Consider the following 22,618-nt stretch of genomic DNA (forward strand, 5'->3'; position numbering starts at 1 on the left):
CGGATAGCCACTCCCCGTCTGACACAGCCAGGCCATCCCTGCAAGAGAAAAGGGACTCACAAGGTTAGAAACTGCATAAATATCTTACGCTTGGTCGCGCAACAGATAGTCTTGCGTACAACCTTGAAACCCTACTTACCTTCTAAAGGAGAACCTTGCAATCCCCTCTGGCACCATTTGGACTTGCTTCCTACACTGCGACTCTGCGTGGCCATCTTCGCACGTATTGGGGAGACAAAAGGCATTACAAGGGTTACGGACAATAATCACTAGAAAAAGACATTGCAAAATGATACGGACAATAATCATTGTTAAGAACACTTACCTTCAAAGTGGTTCAGCCACAGCCGGTCTGGGCCGCCACACACACGGACCAGTGAAGTAACTAGGTCCATCAACGGCACCCCTGCTGATGAGAAGCAGGGCGGAGAGCTCATCCTCACAAGAAAACAGGTGAGACTATATGGGTAAACGCATGCTAACCTCATTCTGGAACGAAGGGTTCGAGGGAAATCACAATCCAACCGCAGCATTCTCACTGCCTCTCGTATTCTCTCAGGGGCAGTGCCAGCAACCGGAGCAGCCCACAATAAAGCAGCTGGGAAAGGAGGCTGATCCAGGGGAGCCAAGTCCAGGGAGGGCTCCAACCATGCCCCAACATCCCAGCAGAGACCAGCTGAGCATAACAGCTACTACCACTAGTTCTTAGTACTACGAATACCTCATCCTCCCTCTTCTACCACACTATGCCCACTACCAATTTAGTCCTCCTACCTCCTGTAACAACTACTACTACCTGTTCCTACTTTTGCTGCACCCCTACTACACTCACTCCTCACTCCCAACCACTTCACAGACCTCTCTCTCCAGTAACCTCAAGACTCCTTCTGCAATCTCCTCTTCTAGTCTCTCAGACTTCCTCCTCTACTTCTTGTCTTTACCCAACATATCCACCCTAGACTGTTCAAAACGTATCTCGTACATAGCCCACCCATTCCCAGGATTGTCTAGCTCTCCCAACCAATGACTTAGCTGATCTCTGGGGTGTGTCCAGGGAGGCCTGGGAGGATGCTTCATAAAGGCTGATAACCCTTAATTCCTTTGCTGTGCATTTCTGCCTTATTTTTAACTTGGTCATGCAATGGGCCATCAGGAATTGCTGTTCATTATTACTATGGGCCTTTTTGTAGGGCTTTGTTTAATAAGTGGTTCCCTAGTGGGGAAGTGGCTTCGTGGACACGACCTCCCTTCAAGCCTTTGCTTAAAAGGAATCCCTGGTGATTTAGTGGGTTATATTCATTTTCTTTTATACAGCCTTCCTGCAGGCCTTTGTTAAATGAAAACAGTCCTGGGTGGGTTAGTGGAGGTTTATGTGGAAGGACTGTGCACACAGGGTTCCTCTTTATGGTCCTGCGGCTCCCTACTGTGCCAGGATGGCTTGTGTGGCCTGGCCTCTCATTGTGGCTCTGGTGCTGCCTGTCTTCTGCATTGCAGAATTGGTGCTGCCAGCAGATCAGGTAGATCAGGTACAGAGGGGCTTGGAGGGGGACTGCCCTCACTCACCTTGGAATCCTGCGGTGTTAGGGTCGGGCTCCCTCCTTCCCCTGACCTGGTCAGAATGGCAGCCCTGTTAAATATACTCACAATCCTGATTCTGCTTGTAAAGGAGCAGGTGCATGCCTCTGCAGGAACCCCCGCCCCCTATCTCCCATATGTTAGAAGCCTGAGATTGTGCAATGTTTGACACCAGCAGTTGCGCCAATACAGCAACGTATGTTCGAAGGAAGATACCCATTGAGACAACCCTATTGAATGTATCCCCGAAGGGACGACAACTTGAGGGAGGAACTCTCTGAAGGAATATGAGAAGGAGCAAAGAAACGAAGCCCGTGACATCAGGAAAAGGTATGAATAACGTCTCAGGATACTGGCTGAAAAGGATGTATGGATCCTACAGAAACTAATGACAACGTAAAGAATCAAGTGAACTTTTAAATATGAAAAAGAAGGTTATACGTGCAAAGAATCAACCGTTCAACAATTGTACAGATGCTGAAACGCAAGTAGACTAAGTCCTTATAGAAGATGGCTATGTGTAGTAAATAGAATGCAGGTGAAGCCACAATTGTACAGAAGCTGTACGTCGGTATCACAAATTTACTAAGCCAGGACCCATGAAGAGGGAGGAGAAAAACTGTATTGCAGCAAGAATACGTTGAATCGTGGAGCTGCATGGCGAAGCTGTCTGGCCTGAAGTCAAGATTGAAGCAGCCAAGGTCAGCTATCTATTCTGGAAAGTTAAAAGACAATTTTCATGGCAGAAGTCATGGATGATGAGAGATGTTGGGCTAATTGAGTGGGGAGGTAGAGTTAGGCCTACCTCCTTGCACCTGGGTCTGGGCTAACATGCTGCTAAGTGAACAGAATTTTCCAGACATAGTACAAGTGTGCCAACCAATTCTAGAGGTCCATATAACGAAGGACTGTATAGTTTGAGAAACCACTAAGAAACTGTGTACTTAATGTTTTTGAAGATGGCATGTTTTAGAGGTAGACACATATAGTCCACCTGACAGTGGGCAGCCAATTACAATACTAGTTTCTACAGATAGTATACTTGAATGTTCCTCTTAGGCCTAGTCCGATCCGCATTAGTTTTTTCATTATTTGCCACATTGTATGACGTCACCTCTGATGTATTTTTCCTATATAACCTTAGTTTTGTGAAAAGATTGCTGAGAGAAATCGAGCGTCCGTCCGTTGATGTTCGTTGTAACTCCCCGTTTTAGATCATTTTTTAATAAAACAGTACTTAACTATCTTCCTGAGTTGGTTCGGTTATTTGGACTGGAGTTATTCTATGTGATCCCATCCATTACACGCACGTTCCTAAAGGGCCCTGAGCTCATGCTCATTCTTTCAAACTTGAGTTATTTGATCATTCCAGCTGGGTAAAAATAGGGGAGGGGTCTAATTCCCTGCTGTCACATGGCAAGATGTAGCAAATGTGGATCTCAAACTTATTGTAGACCTCGTCTGCCCACCAGATTCTCAGATTGCATGCGTCAATCTCTATTCTTTTTACAGTACACCTACCTATTCAACGTGTACCATTCAGAATAATCCCTTTTGATTCCCCCTGTTAAATAACAATATACTACTTTCCATAGATTCCTACATTTGAAAAGAAATCTTTGATATTTTCTGAAGGAAAAGGAATTTAACTCCCGAAGAGGTGGTGAATAAAAGAGTTTTTCAATGACTGTATTTTTTAAAAGCTTGCCTTTGCTGACAACGATTTTTATTCGCTAGGAACAAAGAACTGTACACTCCACATACAAGTTATGTGGCCTGTGCTAGGTTTTTCTTTTTTGGCTTGTTTTTCACTCTGTGTGTCTGTCATACTCTTTTTAAATGGTGGCTGGTGTAAATTTGAGCTCGTCACAGCACATTATATACCAATTTGCTCCAAAGAAAACCTTCATTATATATCGTTTGATCAGGATCACCAAAACAAATGCTTTCGGCGGGAAGCGACAAGTGATCAGTATACACATTTGGAATTGCTCAACCTTTCTGTTCCTGATGCCAAACTGCAATGTGAATAGCTGGCTCCAGGCACTGTTATCTACTAGTAAACGATTAGATTTCAGGCTGGTTTGGTTTACATTGCACTTCTGTTCTTAAATTGCCCAGACTTTCAACCCAGTAGTTTATAACCAATCCTGTAACTTTTTGGAACCAACAGTTCTACGCGTAATGCGCCCCACCCAAAAAGAGGTCAGTACTAAGAACAGTACATGATGATTTCTATAGACAATGGGCCTCATTCTGAGTATGGAGGTAGCCATGCCACTTTTAGCGGCATCGCTACCCCCATACTGGGTACCGGGTCTGGGTTTCCTGAATGGGGAAATACCGGGCCATTCCGACTTTGGAGGGCCCGGTATTTCCCCATTCAGGGAACCCGGACAATCCCCATTCCCATTTGAGCCCCCATAGGGCACAATGGGAATGGGGAGGATGCTAACAACGGGCCCGTTAATGCCGGGCCCGTTGTTACCATCCTGGTCTGCTCTCGGGACCCGCCTGGTTTCACCATCGTCCTTAGCGGGTCCCATGAGCAGACCTCGTAATGAGGCGGTAGGGGGTTAACGGCGCCGGCAGCTCTACCAGCACCGTTAATCCCCTACCGCCAGGGTCGTAATGAGGCCCAATCATTATTTCTTATGAACCTTTATTCTGTTCAATGGACTGCGTTGATTTCAATGGGCTGCATGTTTCCATTGCACCAGCGTTGATGCTCAAACCATTTCCCAGATCCTGTTTACCAGACTTATCAATTGTTATCGATGGAAAATGTAACCTTGTGTTTCTTAAACTCTTCCTCTCCCGATAGTAGAGGAATGTTCCATGCCATCTTCCCCTCCTCAGGAGGAGACAGCCCACATGTGCCTAACTGCGGGATATCAGTTAGGCACCTTCTGGAACCTGCATTATTTATTTAATTTATGGACACTTAAAATGTTGTCTAATTTCGTTAGTTATCTATTTCATTGTGTCATTTAATATCAGGAATGTTATTTTAATATGTATCATTCTGCTGGCACTGTATTTACAAGTTATTATGCTTAGATCAGCTTTTGCTAAATCTTTAAAGAAAGTGGTACTGTCTCAGTGGCCCCCCACGACTTCATCCCATTGGTCTTTACCTTTGGCAATGTTTAGCCCTGAGTCCCTGGGCTTGGGGTGCTTTTCCATGGAGAGCTTCTGGAGGTACTCTGCACCAGCCTATGTGGTGCTGTCAGACCTGTCTGATGCCTGTCCCCTGCTGCTGTTGGGTCGTCCCCCGGGCAGCCCCTGAATGTGCCCGTGTGCTGCTTTGCTGCTTAACATCCGGCCATTGTAGGGACCTCTGTAGGTGCTGTGGTACGTGAGTTCATGTGAGCACCTTGCTCCATGTGAAAGCTGCTCCCAGCGTCCAGTAATCTATGCTGGTGAGTATCCTCCATTCCGTGGACAGATCCTCCTTCTTTCATAGAAAATATCAAAGCAACTTGGATCTCACCACTTTTGAAGAAGGCAAACTTGGATCCAGAAATCTGCACCGATTACCTCCCCATCTCCAATGTCCCTTTTCCTTTGAAAAACGCTGACATATCCCCAGCTTTAAAGTTGCTTCGCTGGCATCCTATCAAATCCAGAATCTCTTTCAAACTACTTACCATGGTGCACAAAGCCTTCTATAGACATGCTTCCTTGTACTCAAAACATCGCTTGGCACCGACCCTCATAGCCCACAGAGAACACCACATAAACATACCATGTCCATTGCCCGTTCCCAAACATCCCAAGGCTATGGTAGATCGGGCGCAGTCATCACAGCGAAAACTTTGAAACAACTTCCCCATTGACCTATGCAAAAACAAAGGCCTCTTTCCTAAACGCATTAAAACGTATCTATTCTAAACCTGACACATGGCACCATTATCCACACGCTAAGATACCCTTGGGCTGTTGTGTCCCATCCATCGGTCCACCCTCCTCTGCGGTGATCAACGCGATACGATAAAGCCCTTCTGGGTAGGTCTTCCCCTTACTTTCCCCCCTTTTTCCACATATAAATGTGTGTTTGAAGGTCGCTTTGCTGAACGGAAGCTCCTAATTTTTATTGTCCGCTCCTGCACAGGATTGTGGGTTAGCTTGGCCCCAAGGTTTTGGCAGGTGGGAGGCCAGTGCAAGAGTCCTGTAGATTGTAACTAAAGTGTAACATTGGTGGAAAATACTGTTTGTCCCTATAAAGGGATCTTAAGCTAAAATTCACCCTAGGTTTGTCAACACCTTGTATCACCAGATGATTCAGTGTGTATGCGTGCTTTCCAAATCTCCAGGCACTGGCTTGATTTGCTCCTAGTTTGTCTGGAGCAAAGACAGAGCCCAGAATAGCAGTCCCAGGAGCAGCATGGGTTGGAATAAAGAAAAGCAAAACTTTGCAGAAGGGTGTGTTAGATAACAGTCATACTTGTAAAAAGTATTCATAAATAAAAAGAGAAAGGGAAAAAATGATGAAAATCGTCAGTGCTGCGCAAGTTTGCAAATAAAAGTGTTCATTTTTGCGGATGTAAAGCAGACATTGCAAACTAAAATTGAGAAAACCACTTGCTGTTTTGTAGCCCTGCATAGATACTAACCAGTCCCTCCTGTTCCTGTGTTGTCACTGTGCAGTTTTATGCAAATCTGTCACTAATGTTGTGCTGATTTCTATTTAAGTGTCACGTTTGTTCTTTCTGGGGTCCAGTGTTGATGTGCATGGATTGTACATTCTGCCATTGAGTATCTGCCCCCCCTCCCCCCATTCCCGGTCTCTCTACGCCAGGCTGAGCTAACTCTTTCTTGGGAAGAACTCGGGAATGGGATCACAAGTAGCCCCTAGGCCGCTTCCCTGCCACCATGTTTGTGGAGGCACGCCATCATCATCATCCTCCCTGAAACCTCCGGCTGTTACAATGACGCTCACTACTGAAATGTCGTTCTGGCCTTTATTTTTTTTTAATGTATTTATTTATTTATTTATTAGGTGCCGAAAGCCCACAGGCAATGGGGCGCCATAACATAAACACAAAAGGACACCCATCAAGACAACAAGACACAAGGACAACTAGATTATGCTGGAAGAATTCATTCCAATGGTTGAGTTTTCAGAGATTTCCTGAATGTAGCAAGGACGGCTTCAGACTGCAGGGCGATTCCCAAGTGAGTTCCAAAATGTCACTGCCTTAACAGGGAAAGATCTTCCCAGTCTGCTTGCGCGTTTATGCTCTGGGAAGATAACATGCCTTTTGTTAGAGGAGCGAAGGGTTCTAGTAGGACAGTAATGTGGAATAGAGGGGTTCAAGTCAGTGAGGGCTTGACCAAAATAGCATTTGTGCACCAAGGTTCCCTTCTTGAACAGGATTCTCTCCTTGATGGGGAGCCAGTGAAGACAGTGTTTAGAGATATGGGTAAACCTGGAAATATTTTTAACAATGCGTACTGCGTCGCCATTCTAGTGGGGTTTGTCTACATTGTGTTTCCCTTGTTCATCAGTTTTCATTTTCTTTATAGAAATGCATTTTCTTGTGCATATTTTAATTATTTTGTGTACACGCATATTTCCCTTTACATATATTAATGCATTTACCTCAAACAATCTTGCCACTCGGTAGACCACCGTCATTAACTGTCCCTATGCAAGGGACTTATAATATATACATACTTGCTGCCTGCGTGCACATTTTTTTCCTAAGAATTAAATCAGTAGATGGCAAATTTGCAAACCGTTCTGAAAGAGAGACTACAAGTCAATCAATTTGGCCTGCGCTCAGGTCTTTCCAGGGTCGCTGCCAAGGTGCAGCCAGGGAGGGCCTCACCAACCCTTCTAAAAAAGCTTCCCCCCCCCATTGGCCACCCTGCGAAATAGCAAGCAAAAAAAAAAATGTGTTGCTGCAGGGGCACGCGATGGTCTGGAGGCAGGGCCGGACGGGCAGGAAAATAAACATATCCTGAGCCTGGACTGCTTTGGTGCGCTTCCAGGCAGTGTTTATTTCCGGGTTTCCTCCTCATGCTGGCTGCATGTACGGCTATGCCACAACATTTTGGTTGAGGATTTTCTGAAGTGGGCATCAAAGAGATGAAAATGTGCTGTGATCAGAGAGAAATGTGATTAGATTATTGCACAGATCTATCAGGTATTCCTTTATCCAGCATTATCTAAATGGAGATTTACTGCAGGCAGGCAGCAGCAAACAACCTCTGCTGTGGACACTGTGTTCTAGGTACTGGCATGTTCATTCGAAATCATCGGCAATAACAAGGGGCAAGTGAAATAGATTAATCAACCGAACCCCCATGCAGGAAATCTAAAGGAGCTCCGCAGCTCGTCATAGCCTCGTGATTCACACAACGAGACCCCAAACTGACAGAACAATGGAGGGAGGTTAGTGGGAGCTGGGGGGGGGGGGGCATAGGTCTCCAAAATACCCGGGCAGGCATTGAAGTCTGTATCATAGCTGCCAGTGTGTGGAGACAATACAATGGTAGACATTCATGAAAAAGTTTTTTTGTGTGATGTACTTTTTCGGAGCTGTCCCACAGAAGATGAGGACCGTCATATCTGATCGCTCTATTCGTCTTTCTGAACAACATATGCATCATGCTATGTTTCGTTGATGTGTGTTAGGTTATTTAAAATACTGCACAGTAAGACAAATGCAACGCTGTGGAGTAGAATTCAACCTGTTGCTCTATTAGTATTTTCAGTTAAATCAGGCAGTTGTTGCTGTAGAATGCAGTCATTATATGAACATAGAAATATTAGGATTAATTCACATTTCCAAATTGCATATTTGGTTCGGAAATGTTCAGTGTTGAGAACGTACACTTGCATACCTCTCAACATTTGAGTCCACTGTGCGGGTGAAACTGCAGATTTTATTTTCGGCGAGGGTGGGGCGTGGGGATTGGTGCCATTGGGTAGTGAAGGGGATTGGTGGGCGAGTGACGTGATTCCATGATGGGTGTAGACCTGGGGGAGCCAAAAATGTAACGGGAAGTGTTGAGCCAGGGCCGAGCCTGGAGGGTCTGGCCTCGCTCTTGGGCCCAATGAGCCGAGCCTGGCAAAAGGGTGCTCAAAATAAGGGGGCCGGTGTCAGGATCAACAAAGGCACTTTGAGCAAGGAAAGGGATTGGGGCAATAAAAGAGGCTAAAGAGATTTGGGCGTAATCAAAGCTACTGGGGTGAGAAAAGGGGCTAACGGGAGAAAGAAAAGGGGATAAACAGTACTGGAGCAACACAATTGGCTAAAGGGTCCTGGGGCAAAAAGGGACAAGAACAGGGGAAGAAGGGGGCAAATAAGAGGTGCTAAGAGCAACAACAAATGAATACTAAAGTGGGGCTGGCCTGACTGGGTCTTACCGTGGCATGGAATTTTGTACTCAAGGTCAAAGGCAACATGATGAGTGTTCTTACATGGGGAGCGCATGTTTCCTTATTTTGCTGGTGTTTAAGGTCAAAGGCAACATACATATTCTTACATGGGGGAATATAACATGATTCATGCAACATAAGTGTTCTTATATGGGGCGGATTTGTGTGATGATATGCTATTTATATAGCGCTTTCGCCAAAGTGATGTACAGAGAACATATTTACATCAAATGTATCACCCAGCCGAAGTTTGCACTCATTTAATGAGCTTTATTAATTGCATTTATTGACATTGGCCAAACCCGTATCACGGCGGTGGTACAACTTGGTGAGCAGGGAAAACAGTACAGAGTAAGAGAGAGGTAACAAGGTGCAAAAGCAACATAATAGTACAAGATCTGTAGAGGAGGGTAGAGATCACGGAGGTCACTTTGAAGTATGAAAGGCAGAGCTGGCCTTGCCAGGATTTGAACCTGCGAATCACACTCGGATTATAAAAGCATGCGCTCAGCATGCTGAGCTATCCTAACGGCTAGCCAGCAAGAGCATATTTTCTTTCTGTGGCATTGTAGTTTATTACTGGTGTTAAGGCCAAAGGCAATATAAGTATTCTTACATTGGGGTGTGGGCATTAGTGCCGCCTGAAAGGCTATATTTTTTTTACTGTGGCATGGCATTTTTTACTGCTGTTAGGGAGCAAATACAACATGATGAGTGTTCTTATATGTGGAGTGGGGGATTTTGTGTAGCCAGCAATAATATATTTTCTTACTGTGGCATGGCTTTTTTTCACTGGCATTAAGGCAAAGCCAACAGGAGTATGTTCTTATATGGGGGTACTGGCATGTATTGGGAGAGCTAGCATAAACATACTTTGTTATAGTATTGTTACTGGCATTATGGACAAAGCAAACATGAGTATTTTCCTATATGGGAATAGTGGCATATATAGGTGGACCAGAATGGACATGTGTGAGCAAAATCAATATGAAAATGCTTTTTTACACTTGCAGAGTAATGGCATATAGCGGGCAAAGGCATTATGAAAATGTGTTTGAAAATGCTCCTGTGCATTGTTGGTGGCTTGGCATCTAACGTACTTTGTATGTCTTACCCTACAAAACCGATTGTAAACTGTGTGGCTTTTTACCTAATTTATCACAAAGTTTACTGCAAAATGCACTATTTGAACCCATTATTTAAATCCTTTTCTCAAGGGGATAAACCCCCTTGATTAGTTCGCCCTCCCTCACTACTCTCTGTCACTCCTATGAATTTGGCTGTGGGTAGAACAAGTGCCCTTTCTTCCGCAGGCTCTTCTTAATGTGGCCCTACTACATTATCTCCAGGCCCCACTTGTTACAGAATAATGTCTGCGCCTCTAGTGAGTTGGAGTGAAAGATGGATCTAATGGGCCAAAGGATGGCGTGTTACCTACTCAGCCTCATGGGCTTGGGGAGGGGGAGTTACGACGAGGGGGGTTCAGTAGCGCAATAGGTTTACTGTCCCGTCTCACAAACAGTTTCCAAAACTGCCATCCAGCCCGCCAAAATGTTGAGGCTGGATCCGCCCTTGTGTGGCTCCCTGTGTCAAAATTTCCTGTGGCCTCATCAGGCAACCCCTATCAAAAATGTCTCGAGGCGCCACTGTATCTTTCTACCTCAAGATACTGCTTAAACAATGAGGCCCTTCCGGAACATCCAGCAGCCATTTTGTACTTCAAGATGGCACCTGCAATACGTATTATAGAAGGATTTGGGTGCTGGTTGGGTGGTTTAAATTCAGGCTGTAGTCGTACGCAGCTCTGTTACAATGGCTGTAACCACGAAGATAACGACCCACAGCAAATGCGCAACACTAAAATGCCTATGATAAATCCTCGACGAACAAGTGGTGTAGACCTGCTGGATACTGTGCACTAATTTTATTACAAATGTTTTCATGAAAAATAATGTGGCAGGACGCCAACTCTTCATATTAGGATGATATTCCACCTTTTCAGGAAATCAGGGAGGCCTCATTGAATGGATTGATTTGGGGTCATTCTTTCGGAATGTTTTGCAAATGTTGCTGTTTACTGATGTTCTTCTTGGGAAACAAGTTTAAAAAACAGCAGGTGGCTAAACGAGATATGGCTAAAAATACTGCTTTTTGATTATAGCCTTCTTTCTTGGATACCATCTTTTTTTAAAATGTTGTATTTGTATTGTGTTTTATAAAGCGCCTTTGTCCAAAGGGCTTTACATAGGACAGTCAACAATATAGTGAATCAGAATGCACATCAGCGTTCATAAACAGTAACATTCAAACTGTGTTCATAAATAGTAACAATCAATTAGCATTCCTTGGAGGAATCAGTCAATCAGTGTTTATAAACAGTAACAATCAATTAGCGTTCATAAGAGTAAATGAATCAGTGTTCAAGGCAGATTAAATCAATTAGAGGACTGTAGCAGGTGGGTTTTAGAGAGGAACGGAACAGAGGATTGGAAGTAATGGAGCGAAGAGACAGAGGAAGCATGTTCCAGTGAAGAGGGGCTAGGAGCTGGAACGAACGAAAATGGGATTGGGCACAAGAGGGACGTGGGACATTGAGTCTAAAAATATTAGCAGAGCGGGGGGAGCGAGATGGAGAGTAAAAAGAAAGGAGAGAGATGCAAGGTAGTCAGGAGCAAGGCCATAGAGACATTTGAACACAAGACAGAGAAAGTTGTATTTAAGAATAGAAGGGCAACCAGCCAAGAGAGGCTAGGGAAGGAGAAATTGGGGCATGGTAGGAGAGAAGACAGAGTGAGCGAATTGAAGAATGATAGATAGATTTAAGAGGAGCAAGGCGTGAGTGGGGAAGACCAAAGAACAGAACACAACAGTAGAATAGTCGGGAGAAGACAAGTGCGGAGACGAGGAGTTTTGTAGCGTGGAAAGTGAGAAAAGGGCGGACTTTGCAAATGATGTAGAGATGAAATCGAGAGGCATGGGATGTAAGGGAGATGTGGTGGTCAAAGGAGAGATTCAACTACACTGTCCTTTCTTTTAGAGTGTTCCTCTTAATATAGCATGGAGATGCGTTATTATCAGCATACCACAGGTCAACCTTTTTCAGCCCCTATCTACAATTGCCAACAGGTACCACTGTGGAATTTCTCTGTTGTGTAGCAGTAACGTGATAAAAATACTCCTGCACATTTTTCACCATTACAGACTGTTTATTGTACCACCACGGCCAATTTACCGATGACGGCTGTGCACACTGTTACTTTAAATTTGATGGTAACAAATGCGAATCGTACACAATATGTTCCTGATTAAAGAACGATAATAAGCTATATATGGAGAAGGGGCGAGTGCTAGTTGGTCACACTGTTCTATATAAGTATAATTCAGTGATGTGAGTACCTTGAATATTGTAAGGATCTTGAGGAGGGTGGCGCCAATTAAATAATGTAGCTGCAAGACGTTGAAACATGTTGGTCACTTTAAAAACTATACCTCATCAAGGGTTGGTCAGAGTGGTAAAAATGCGGTGGTAATGCTACTACCACCGCATTACCACTCCGACCAATCCTGAGTTTGGGTGGCAAGTGAGAGGTTTACCTCCAGCTTTTTGCTGAGGTAAAAACCTCAATTTTCGGCACTATTACCACCGGCGCTATTACTGCTAGCGATAATAGGACCTAAAAGCCCCGTAGAGTCCTATTAGACTCAGAATAAATGGGGATTAACAGCACCACTGCATCTCTGGATCCTGCACAAATTGCGCCGGACTGAGTTGCGGTAACGCTAATAGCATTGGGCGGTATCCGAGAGCATCTACTGCTGGGATACTGCCCAACTCGTGATGAAGCCTTATGTCTGGTCACTTTAAAAGCCATGTCTGGCCACTATCTTTTCATTTGATTGTTTTAAATTGTCTAATAAGTTAAGAAGGCTGAGTTTGATTTTATAACCATGTGCATAATTGGTTATCAATAACTGAATAATTTACATATGTTGTTCTTGATTGCCTTTGTTTTTTTGCATGAGTAATAAATGTTATGCATTAATGTGGCCGGAATGGTTTGAAATCATGTTTTTGAATACATTTTCTTGTCTTTGCTTAAATTAGTTTTTTTATATTTAGCAAAAAAGTGTATGTAGAATAGTGCATTTTGTATTTGGACTAAAGATTCTGCAACAACAAGTGTAATGGACAGCACCAGTGGTGTAAGAGGGCAGTGCAGCACTAATACTGGATGCTTTTGCGGCACATTCTCTGATAGGGGGTGGTAGTCTTATAATAAATCTTTTGAGTCCCAGCACTTATTTATTTATATATTTATTTTTACACATTAAACACTGAAAATACATGCAAATATATCATTTAGAAACGCTCATCTCTGTAGCAGAGGTATTTCAGAGCTTGAAGAACCAAGATTGAACCATAAACACGAGGTGACACATCCGGCCTTTCAAACCTTTTGTAACTACTACGGAATAACCCAGTTGGTGTATAAAAGTGACATTAACAGTTCAGTTGTCTTGTATATATTTACTCACAGGGAGGTTGACAGCGAGTTTACTTACTTCATTGGAGGATATCACTCTTGCTTTTACTTTTCTGATCGTAGGCCTGAGCAAACGTCTTTGGATAAATAATTCGCCCAATTAAATTTGATTCATAGCTCCCAGGAATCTACAAAACGTTTTGGACATTTAGACCAAAAAGCTTGCCCTCTGGGGCTGGCATTCTCCTACATGGAATTGGTGTGCATAATTTTTCTATTTATATTTTTATTAGCAATTTGGTTTAAAAGTTACACCTTACTGCTATTTGTCAAACCAATGTAAAACACAAGGCTTAAGAAAAAGTAATAACATTTCTAAGCAACTTCACAGGGGGTCATGGCCCCCACAATTAACACTTTTGTGGTAGGAAACTCCTTGTAGCAGAGATAAACTCTATACTATACAGTTTCAACACTGGGCACATTAATGTCAGATGGAACAATTTTTCCCGCTGATCTTTACACAGTCTACATTTGTAATTTCTGCCATTTTTCGCTTTTCTCGCTTCTGTAATTTCTCGGGTGGGCATCAGATTCAAGCGGAAACAAATAAATTGGCATCTGATGACTCTACTAGGTCATTTTTCCAGACATCTTAATGGTTTCCTCTAGATTTGTGTTCCAACCCGTGACATCCTTAAAATTTCATTTTTCTCACCTTTTCCCTTTCAGTTTTCCCGGGTTCCTCATTAAGGTGTCTTCAGTTGTACGTAGGTCCTGCAGAATCACAAGGCAAGATTTTTTCCATGCCATAAGGACCACTTCAGTAGTGTGCTGTAACGCTTTATTCAACACTTTGAGGCCACCGTCTGGGGTTCCCAACAAGCACTTGCGATAGAATGCTAGAGTTTTCCACAAGGTAATTGAAAATAATGAAGTCAAGCCCAACTCTTCTCTTATTAACTGGATGGGTAAACATGATGGCCATGACAAAAACGATCTCCAAAATATGCCCTCCAGTTTGGGCGATACCGATGCTGAGAGGGTAAACGAAGCCTCTGCTCCATAAGTCAGGATCGGGCCCAACTTCATTCTAAAATCGATCACTGGCATTAGGGAGAGCTTCCAGGGTTTCGATTAAATTAGACGTGCTTGAGAGGCCAAGTTTTTAGTCTTACTTCTTAAACGACTTCTCTTTGCGCATCCACTGCACTGTTGTTTACACACATCCCTAGATAGGTGATAGTGGGAAATGCAATATTGTTTGCCCCTTTTGGTACCACAATGCTTTAGTGGAGATCTTCCGACTAATTCTGCCCCCAGGGTCAGAATTCTCGATTTTGCAACATTTACTTTTAGGCCGTTTGCATCGATATAAACGGCCAAGGTGTTCAACTGTCTTTGCAGCCCCATTTGTGTCTGATCCAGGAGGATTACATCATCCGCATGAAGCAAGCGGCATAACGACTCCCCCGTAATCCTTGGGGGGAAGCATCTAATGTCATCAAATGCAGTAGAACTGTTAAAGATAAATTGATTAAACATAGCCGGAGCTAGCGTGCACCCCTGTTTCAGCCCTTTTGATGTTTTTATAGGATCTGCCAGGTGGCCAGTTTTATCCAGCATGACCTGTAGCCTAGTGTTCGAATACAGCACAGTCAGTGTTTCTCTGATGTCAGAGGGGCAGTCCCAATCCCTTAACTTCTTCCAAAGCTTTGGTCTCTCAATAGTGTCAAACGCCTGGGCAAGATCAATTGAGGCTAAGTATATTTTGCCCTTGTCTTTTTGCTTCACTCTTGATTTTTATCAGATTGATTAAGAAGAGATTTAGGGTTGTCCCTATGCCTTTAACGAATCCCGCCTTCCGTTTACCGTATATTCTCGTCTTCTGACTCCAATCTGAGAAGGCCCTCAATATTAAAGCTCCAGAAATCTTACCCATAACATCCAGAAGGGCGATAGGCCAGTAATTACCTGGATTAGACCTATCGCCCTTCTTGAATATGGGAATAATGACGGAAGAGCGCCATGAATCAGGAATAATCTTTGTTTTCTTGATTTTCATGAACAGTCGTATATCAAACTGGACAATTTTTCCAGATATTTCTTTAGTATATATTTTGTGATACCATATGGCCCTGCCGCCCTTGATTTACTTGTTGTTTTAATAAGATTCTCAATATCGCACCTCTCTGTTGGAAAAGACATACGCTTTCCGTCATTCCTTCTTCCTCCTTCATGTCATTTTCGGAAGCAAATAGGCACTGAAGTGATTCCACCAAATCTCAGGCGACACTGCATTGGAGATCAAGGACGCCAGTGGGGCAGTTGAATTATTGAGCACCCTCCACATTTCAAAAGTATTTTTTGTTGACACTATGAGCAACATGATTTCCGCACCTCCTTGGTGGGATATCCACTTATGTCCTCTAAGCCAGTTTTTATATTGCTGTTAAGAATTTTTTACTGAGAAGGTGTCTTTAGGATCTTTTTTGACGATGACTCTGATTTTCATTTTCAGCTCTTTCTTTATTGAAGCTACGTCCCAGTTAAAGGAGTGATGTTTTACGAAACCTGGACGGGGGACCCTTCCCCCATCTCCTTAAATGCTATAAGATGTGTACCCTTCTCCATTTCTCCCACTGAAGCCTTGCAAATTTAAAGTCTGTTACGTCCTGACTCTACTTGGAGATCATCCTGCCCGTTTGTTGACTTCACCCCCACCCATCTCTTGATTGTTACAGTCAAGATACCCTGGTCACTAGAGTTCAACACCCATATCTGCAAATTACACAAGTTAGCATGTATAATTGCTGAAGTGAATATGCAATCGAGAATCTTTTCCTCCTTTCCTCTCCTCCAAGTGACTTGGGCCGGTATGTCCCCTTCATTGTAGCCGTTGACAATATGAATATTTTTTTCCTCCAATTCGACTCTCCAAGAAAGCCCTCTGATGACTTGGGAGGATCCGTTATCATAGGATTCTGTTATCAATGTCGCTCTTTCATCAAAGCAATGGATATTGAGGTCTGCACAGATTAGAATATCCAAATTGTCCCTTGTTTCCATAGCTTCCTCGATTAGAGCGTGGACTGCTCCTATAAATTCCTCCACAGTTGACGAGGCAATGTTCCAATATAAATTTAGGATGAGCAGTGTCCTCTAGTCTTTTTGTTCGGCAGGTCCTGTACAGATTAACAGCGCCTGTACCAGAGGTGATGGGCAGTTCTCCCCAATTACATGGAAGTTTCTGTTATTTTTCAATGCAAGTAGTAGACCCGCTGCCGGGCGGCCACTCGAGCCCTTGGTTGTGGGGTTTATATAAACTGATTATCCCTCCAATATTGGTAAATCCTGCAACCATGTCTCTTGCAGACATATAATGTTGTGACCTTCAAATTTTAGGTCTCCCTCTCCAAAAAGGTGAAAGCTACCTCTCTTTTTCCATGAGACCAGGGAGACATCTTGGTTTAGACCTTCTGAGTGAGACTCTGCCCCTGATTTTGGTTGCTATTGTGAAGAGTTCTCCATGGCTAAAGCTCCTGCCAGCCAAGCCCAATGTTCTGCCTTACATCCAGTTGTCGTGTCATCCTTAAACTGATCTCTCTGCTTGAGACGTTGCAGGTTCTCCACAGTAATTTGATAATTCCATTTTTTTTCAATTCTATCCGGGGTTCATTGGTCTTGACGTCTCTGACTCCCCTTTTGATAGGATTTGGATGGTAGCAACCTGGTTCTCTCTGACCTACTTGACTTTCTCTCCCGTGGAGAATCGATATATCTTTCTTTGGGATTTTTCTAACCGTTGTCTTCAGCGTCGTAATTGGACAATGCAAAGCCCATGATCAATAATCTCCTTCCTTCTTGCAACAACATATTTTTCTTCCTCTGAGTAGAAACATAGATTATAGCTTTATCCAGTCTCGCCTCTTCTGAAAACTCAATTAGATGAAAATATCTTTATTCTATTCCCTTAAACACTGAAATACTGTGTAGCAGGCAAAGAATATTAGCCCTGATTAGTATCAGGTCATCATTTATCAGTAGAATTATTTCCAGAAGTAGACGATGAGTGTTGTTATCCTTATCATCGCTTCCATTTTGGCCACCTATGTGGGTCTTCTGCCTTTTGATGTCATATGGATGAGGCCTTTCATTTTCCTTTCTTAGCAGGTTTTGTGCCTTCACTCTTTTCTGCTCCATGGTCAGAAAGGGGCGACTTTTATTTGTTAATCCTCTTGTTGGTTTTAGGGTATAGAACTGCGCATTCCAGTGGTCCCAGTCTTCATCCATCACAGGCTGCGACTGTGTTCTTGTTTTAACTGGTGAATCCGGCTGTCTTTGAATTTTGACAATTTTTCTTCTTTTTCTGGATCTGTCCTCCCTGCCTATTGTAGTGGCGTGCATTATGTCTCCTTCATCATCAGTTGTCTCTTCCAATATACGGGGCCTTCCCCGTATTCCTCCGGGCCAGGGGTTTCAGGTCTCCTCAGATCTCCCTCTAGCCTACTGTCTTTACCGTCTGTGATAGTATAAGTAGAAAGGTTAATGAGCTCGTCTGATCAGCCTCCTTTGTTTCCTCGATTGGATAATTAGATTTGGGCCGACATCCATCCTGTTCTCTTACCTGGTTCTCCTCGCTTTGTGTTGTTGAGGTCCGTGAATCTGAATTGCTGACTTGCAATAATGTCTCACCTCTCTCAGGAAGGCTTATGTTTCTTATCAAATGTATTGGTCTCCGCTCTTTAAGAGGCTGGTTTAGGGTCGGGGACGTTGCATTACCTTTTTTCTGTTTCTTCTGCTTGATCAGGTTTGCTTTGGAGAACTCCCTTTTTGTTAGGGGTGATTGAGATTTTAACCTAGCCTCGCCCAGTTTAGTAAATATTTCATATACTTTCTTGGGGGCTTCAGGGGTTAGGTCCCTGTCCCCCTCCATTGACCAATCTCCTTTCTTTTTAACTGAGCCATGGGAGGTAAGTCCAAGACTCTTCCTTTTGTTTCGGAGGATTCCCCTTCAAGCCAGGAGATATCTTGTTTCACCGGTGGTAGGACCTTTGCGGAGTCCAATACGGGTGCAGCTGGTGGGTTCCTCTCCCTGACAGACTTTTGTCTCAGATTGTCACCCTTCGCCACCCGATCTTTCTCCGGTGTGACTAGAGTAACACTTGACTCTCTTCCTTGTAGTTCAGTCATTCTTACATCTGTCTGTATTTCTATTTCAGCTCTTCTTTTATTTTTGTCTTGGATGATGGGATATATTATACTGTGCAAGATACCAATAATCTGTTCCGTATTCCTGCCCAGATTATTTAGAGTGAAGCATTCCCCCCCCCATCTGGATGTTTGTGTTCTAGAGTAGTATGATCTATGTAGGATTCGGAGTTGTATTAATCTGACTTTTGCGTCAATTCCAATCTCGCGTGGGGACATTAATGCCTCCACCCATTCTTCTGCTTCCAGTGTCCCCAGGTCTTGCTCCCATTTTCCTCTGAGGTGTGTGAGTTCCCCAGAGCCGAAGGAGTTGATCACCTGGTAGAGGGTGGAAGTAACCTTGGAGGGAATCCGGTGTGGGAGGGTGTTTGTCTCTAGGGGGAGCACGCAGGTATGTCGGTAAGGTTCTGGAATTGGGTATTGATAGCATGTGTGAGTTGGAGATATCTAAAGCGGTCCATAGGCCTTAGTCCGTGTGTTGTATTCAGCGCATCAAAGTCTCTCAGCCGACCCTCATGGACAATGTCTGCCAGTGTGGATATCCCTCTTCTCTCCCAAGTGTCAAAGTGGCCCATTCGCTGGATTTCGGGGAGGTGTGCGTTGTGCCACAGGGGCTGGATCAGGGTTGGTTTTCACTCCCAGCCAATGTGTCTATGTATTTCCTTCCAAATCTAACGGGTGTGCAGGGACCTCCTGGGGACCCCTTTCAGGTTTTCCTTGTCGTCGTAGAGTATTTGTAGGGAAGGCGGGAGGCCGGTGTCCATCATTTCGACCCAGATGTGTGGGAGCGTTGGGTCCCCATGCAGCCAGTCGTTTGCCACCCCTGCTTGTGCAGCCCAGTAGTATATGCGGATACCGGGCAGTCCTATGCTTCCCCCCCACACCGATCGGCGGAGTGTTTTGAGGGCAATGCGGGCCTGTTTCCCGCCCCATAGCAGCGTGCGTAGGGACTTGTGGATATCTGTGAATGTGGTTGCCGGGATTGGGAGTGGGGCGTTCTGGAGGAGGTATAGAAATCTCGGGAGTGCCAACATCTTAAATAGTGCGGCCCTGCCCAGTAATGAGAGAGGAAGAGTTTGCCAGTGAGAGACGTCGTTTTCGAATCTTTCCACTATTGGGCGTAGGTTCAGTTTGAGGAAGTTGCCTGGTGTAATGGTTATCCGTATGCCCAGATAGGTGAAGCCTAGTATCGAGATGGAGTACGTGCAGGGACCTGGGATTGCTTCTTCTCCCCCTTGGACAGGGAAGTATATCAATTTCTGTGTGTTTACCCGAAGGCCCATGAAATGTTGGTACTCCTCCACGGTCCTAGTTACCATCAGACAGGAGATTGCTGGCTTGCTCAGGTAGATCAAGAGATCATCCGTGTATAGTGAGACGCATTCCTCACCCCCGTAGGCCAGGCGAACCCCTTCCATCATGTATCTGTGCGTAGTCTAATTGCCAGGGGCTCGATGGCGAGAAGGAATAGTAGAGGTGAGAAGCGGCAGCCCTGTCTGGTCCCTCGGCCCAGCGGGAATGTCCTGGATGATTTCCTGTTGAACCGCACAGATGCTACGGGGAGGGCGTATAGAAGTTTAGTCCATGACATGAAGTAGTGCCCAAATCTCATGCGTTGCATTATGTCCCACAGGGCCTCCCACCCCACTGAATCGAAGGCCTTTTCAAAATCCACAGCATGGAGGGCCTGCAGGTCTGGGATCTCGGCCGCTCGGTCCAAGGCCACCCGGATCCTGTGGAGATACATTTGTGTAGATTTGTCCGGCATAAAACTGCATTGGTCCGGGTGGACCAGAGATCCGATCACCCAGAGCAGCCTGTTTGCCAGGACTCTACCTAGTATTTTGCCTTCCCCGTTAATTAATGATATAGGCCTGTACGAGGCACAGCGCTCTGGGGGTTTCCCTGCTTTGGGGATGACTACTATGTTAGTTTTCCTGAGGTCCGGGGGGAGGTAGCCCTGCTCCCTACTGTGGAGGAACATACTATGCAAATGTTTCGTCGTTGTTCTACTTAATCGCTTCCAGATCTCTACCGGGAAGCCGTTAGGGCCAGGGGTCTTCCCCGTCTGTAGCTGTGATAGAGCTTCCCCGATTTCTTCTTCAGTAATATTGGTGTCTAGTTGTTCTGTTTGTGATCTGGAGAGTTGGGGGATCTTCATCAGTTCAAGAAAGTGTGGGGAGCTTGGCGTGGGATCCTCTGTTGGTGGGGAGTATAATTTTTCATAGTAATTGGCGAAGGCCTCTGCGATCTCGGAATCGCCCGTTAGGATTTCCGCTTCTTGGGTTTGTATGGTCCGCACTTGCCCTTTACTCTGTTCTTGTCATTCTAGCCAGGCCAGGGTCTTGCCAGTCTTGTCCCCCCTCTCATATATCTGGCTTCGGGTTTGCCATTGGGCGGTTCAGGCGTTGTCTAGGGCCCTGTCCTTCAGGATTGCCTGAACTGTCGTTAGGGTGTCCCGTGCCTCACGGGTTCCCGCTTCCAACAGTTGTTCCTCCCGCCGGTTACTTGGGTTTCTGCTTCTGTAATTGCCTCATTGTGGCATTTTCTGTGGGCAGCTACCAGGGAAATTGCCTCCCCTCGCAGGACAGTTTTGGATGCTTCCCACTGCACGGTTGGGCCGGCAACCACTTCTTCATTTAGGTCGAAGTATTCTGACGTTTTATTAGTGAGCCCTTCCATTATTTCCGGTATTCCCAGATAGTAGGCACTTAGACGCCAGGTGGGATCCTGCTTGTGTTGTTTCCCTTTGAGTTTGATCAGTAGGGGGGAGTGATCCGAGATCTCTCTTGCCAGGAATTCAGTGGCTATTAGTCGGTGGGTCATGTTCCTTGGGCTGAATATATAGTCCAGTCTGGAAAGGGTTCTGTGCGTGTTAGAATAGAACAAGTAGCCCTTCTCTGATGTGTGTATTGTCCTCCACGTGTCAGATAGACCCATTGTGTCCGCGAAGGTGTGCAGCTTGGTCGGGGTGTCTGCGGTCCTGTTGCTCCTGTGCATTCTATCCTGCCCTATGTCCATGACCTCATTAAAGTCTCCCCTGATTGCCCACGAATCCGCCTGTTCCTCAAGCATAATGGGTTGGAGCTCAGTGAGGAGTTCCGCCGTCAGCATGGGGGGTGCATATACTGCAATGAGGCCCCAGGTCTCCCCCCACATCTCTCCAAGTACCATCACGAACCTGCCCTGAGGGTCTGATATGACTTTATTGGTTTTAAATGGGACCCGCTTATGTAGGAGGATCATAACTCCCCTCGAGCCTCTGGAGAACCCTGCTAGGTATGTGTGTGGGTAGTTGGATTTCCTGAAAAAGCCGCTGGTGGTTACTATTAGGTGGGTTTTGGTGATGAATGCGACATCCGGGGAGTGCCTGTTAAGGTATTGGAGTACCAATTTCCGTTTTATACCCGTCCCCAAGCCGTTCACATTCCAGGTCAGTAGGGAGATCTGCCTCGTTTGTGCTGCATAGGCGTGTGTCCTCCTGTGTGATGGTGCTAAAGGATGTGATGCCCCTTCCATGTTTCTATCACTTGCGGTATTTTGGTCTGTTCTGGGCTCTGGTGCCCCTTCATGTTCACTCTCGCTGTATTTTCATTATGGTGTGCTTCACATGCAAACCCTGAAACTTTTAACAATGAACTTAAGGTCGGCTCAGTTTGAGTGTAAGCTGACCTGCATGGGTCCCCAGGAGTGGCATACCTATTCCCTTTGCTTCTACAGCGGGGATAGCTCCGGTTTGGCGTATCACTGGTCTGTGGTGCGTTTATTGTCTTTGAGCCGTTTCCTTTAGTAACTAGAACTCCTAAACTCCCCCCTCCTTGCACTTCCCCGCAACCAGAAGTACCTGCCGCCCAAACCAAACGAACCATAAACTAAATTGTGTGGGTGGTCAGAAGGACCAAATGCCCCAACTCATACAACTTGTAGCTCCTCTGCCCTTAGGTAGAGGGGGGGCGCG

Source organism: Ambystoma mexicanum, chromosome 4p, assembly GCF_040938575.1.
Source record: "Ambystoma mexicanum isolate Mex_15411 chromosome 4p, UKY_AmexF1_1, whole genome shotgun sequence".
NCBI classification, from domain to species: domain Eukaryota; kingdom Metazoa; phylum Chordata; class Amphibia; order Caudata; family Ambystomatidae; genus Ambystoma; species Ambystoma mexicanum.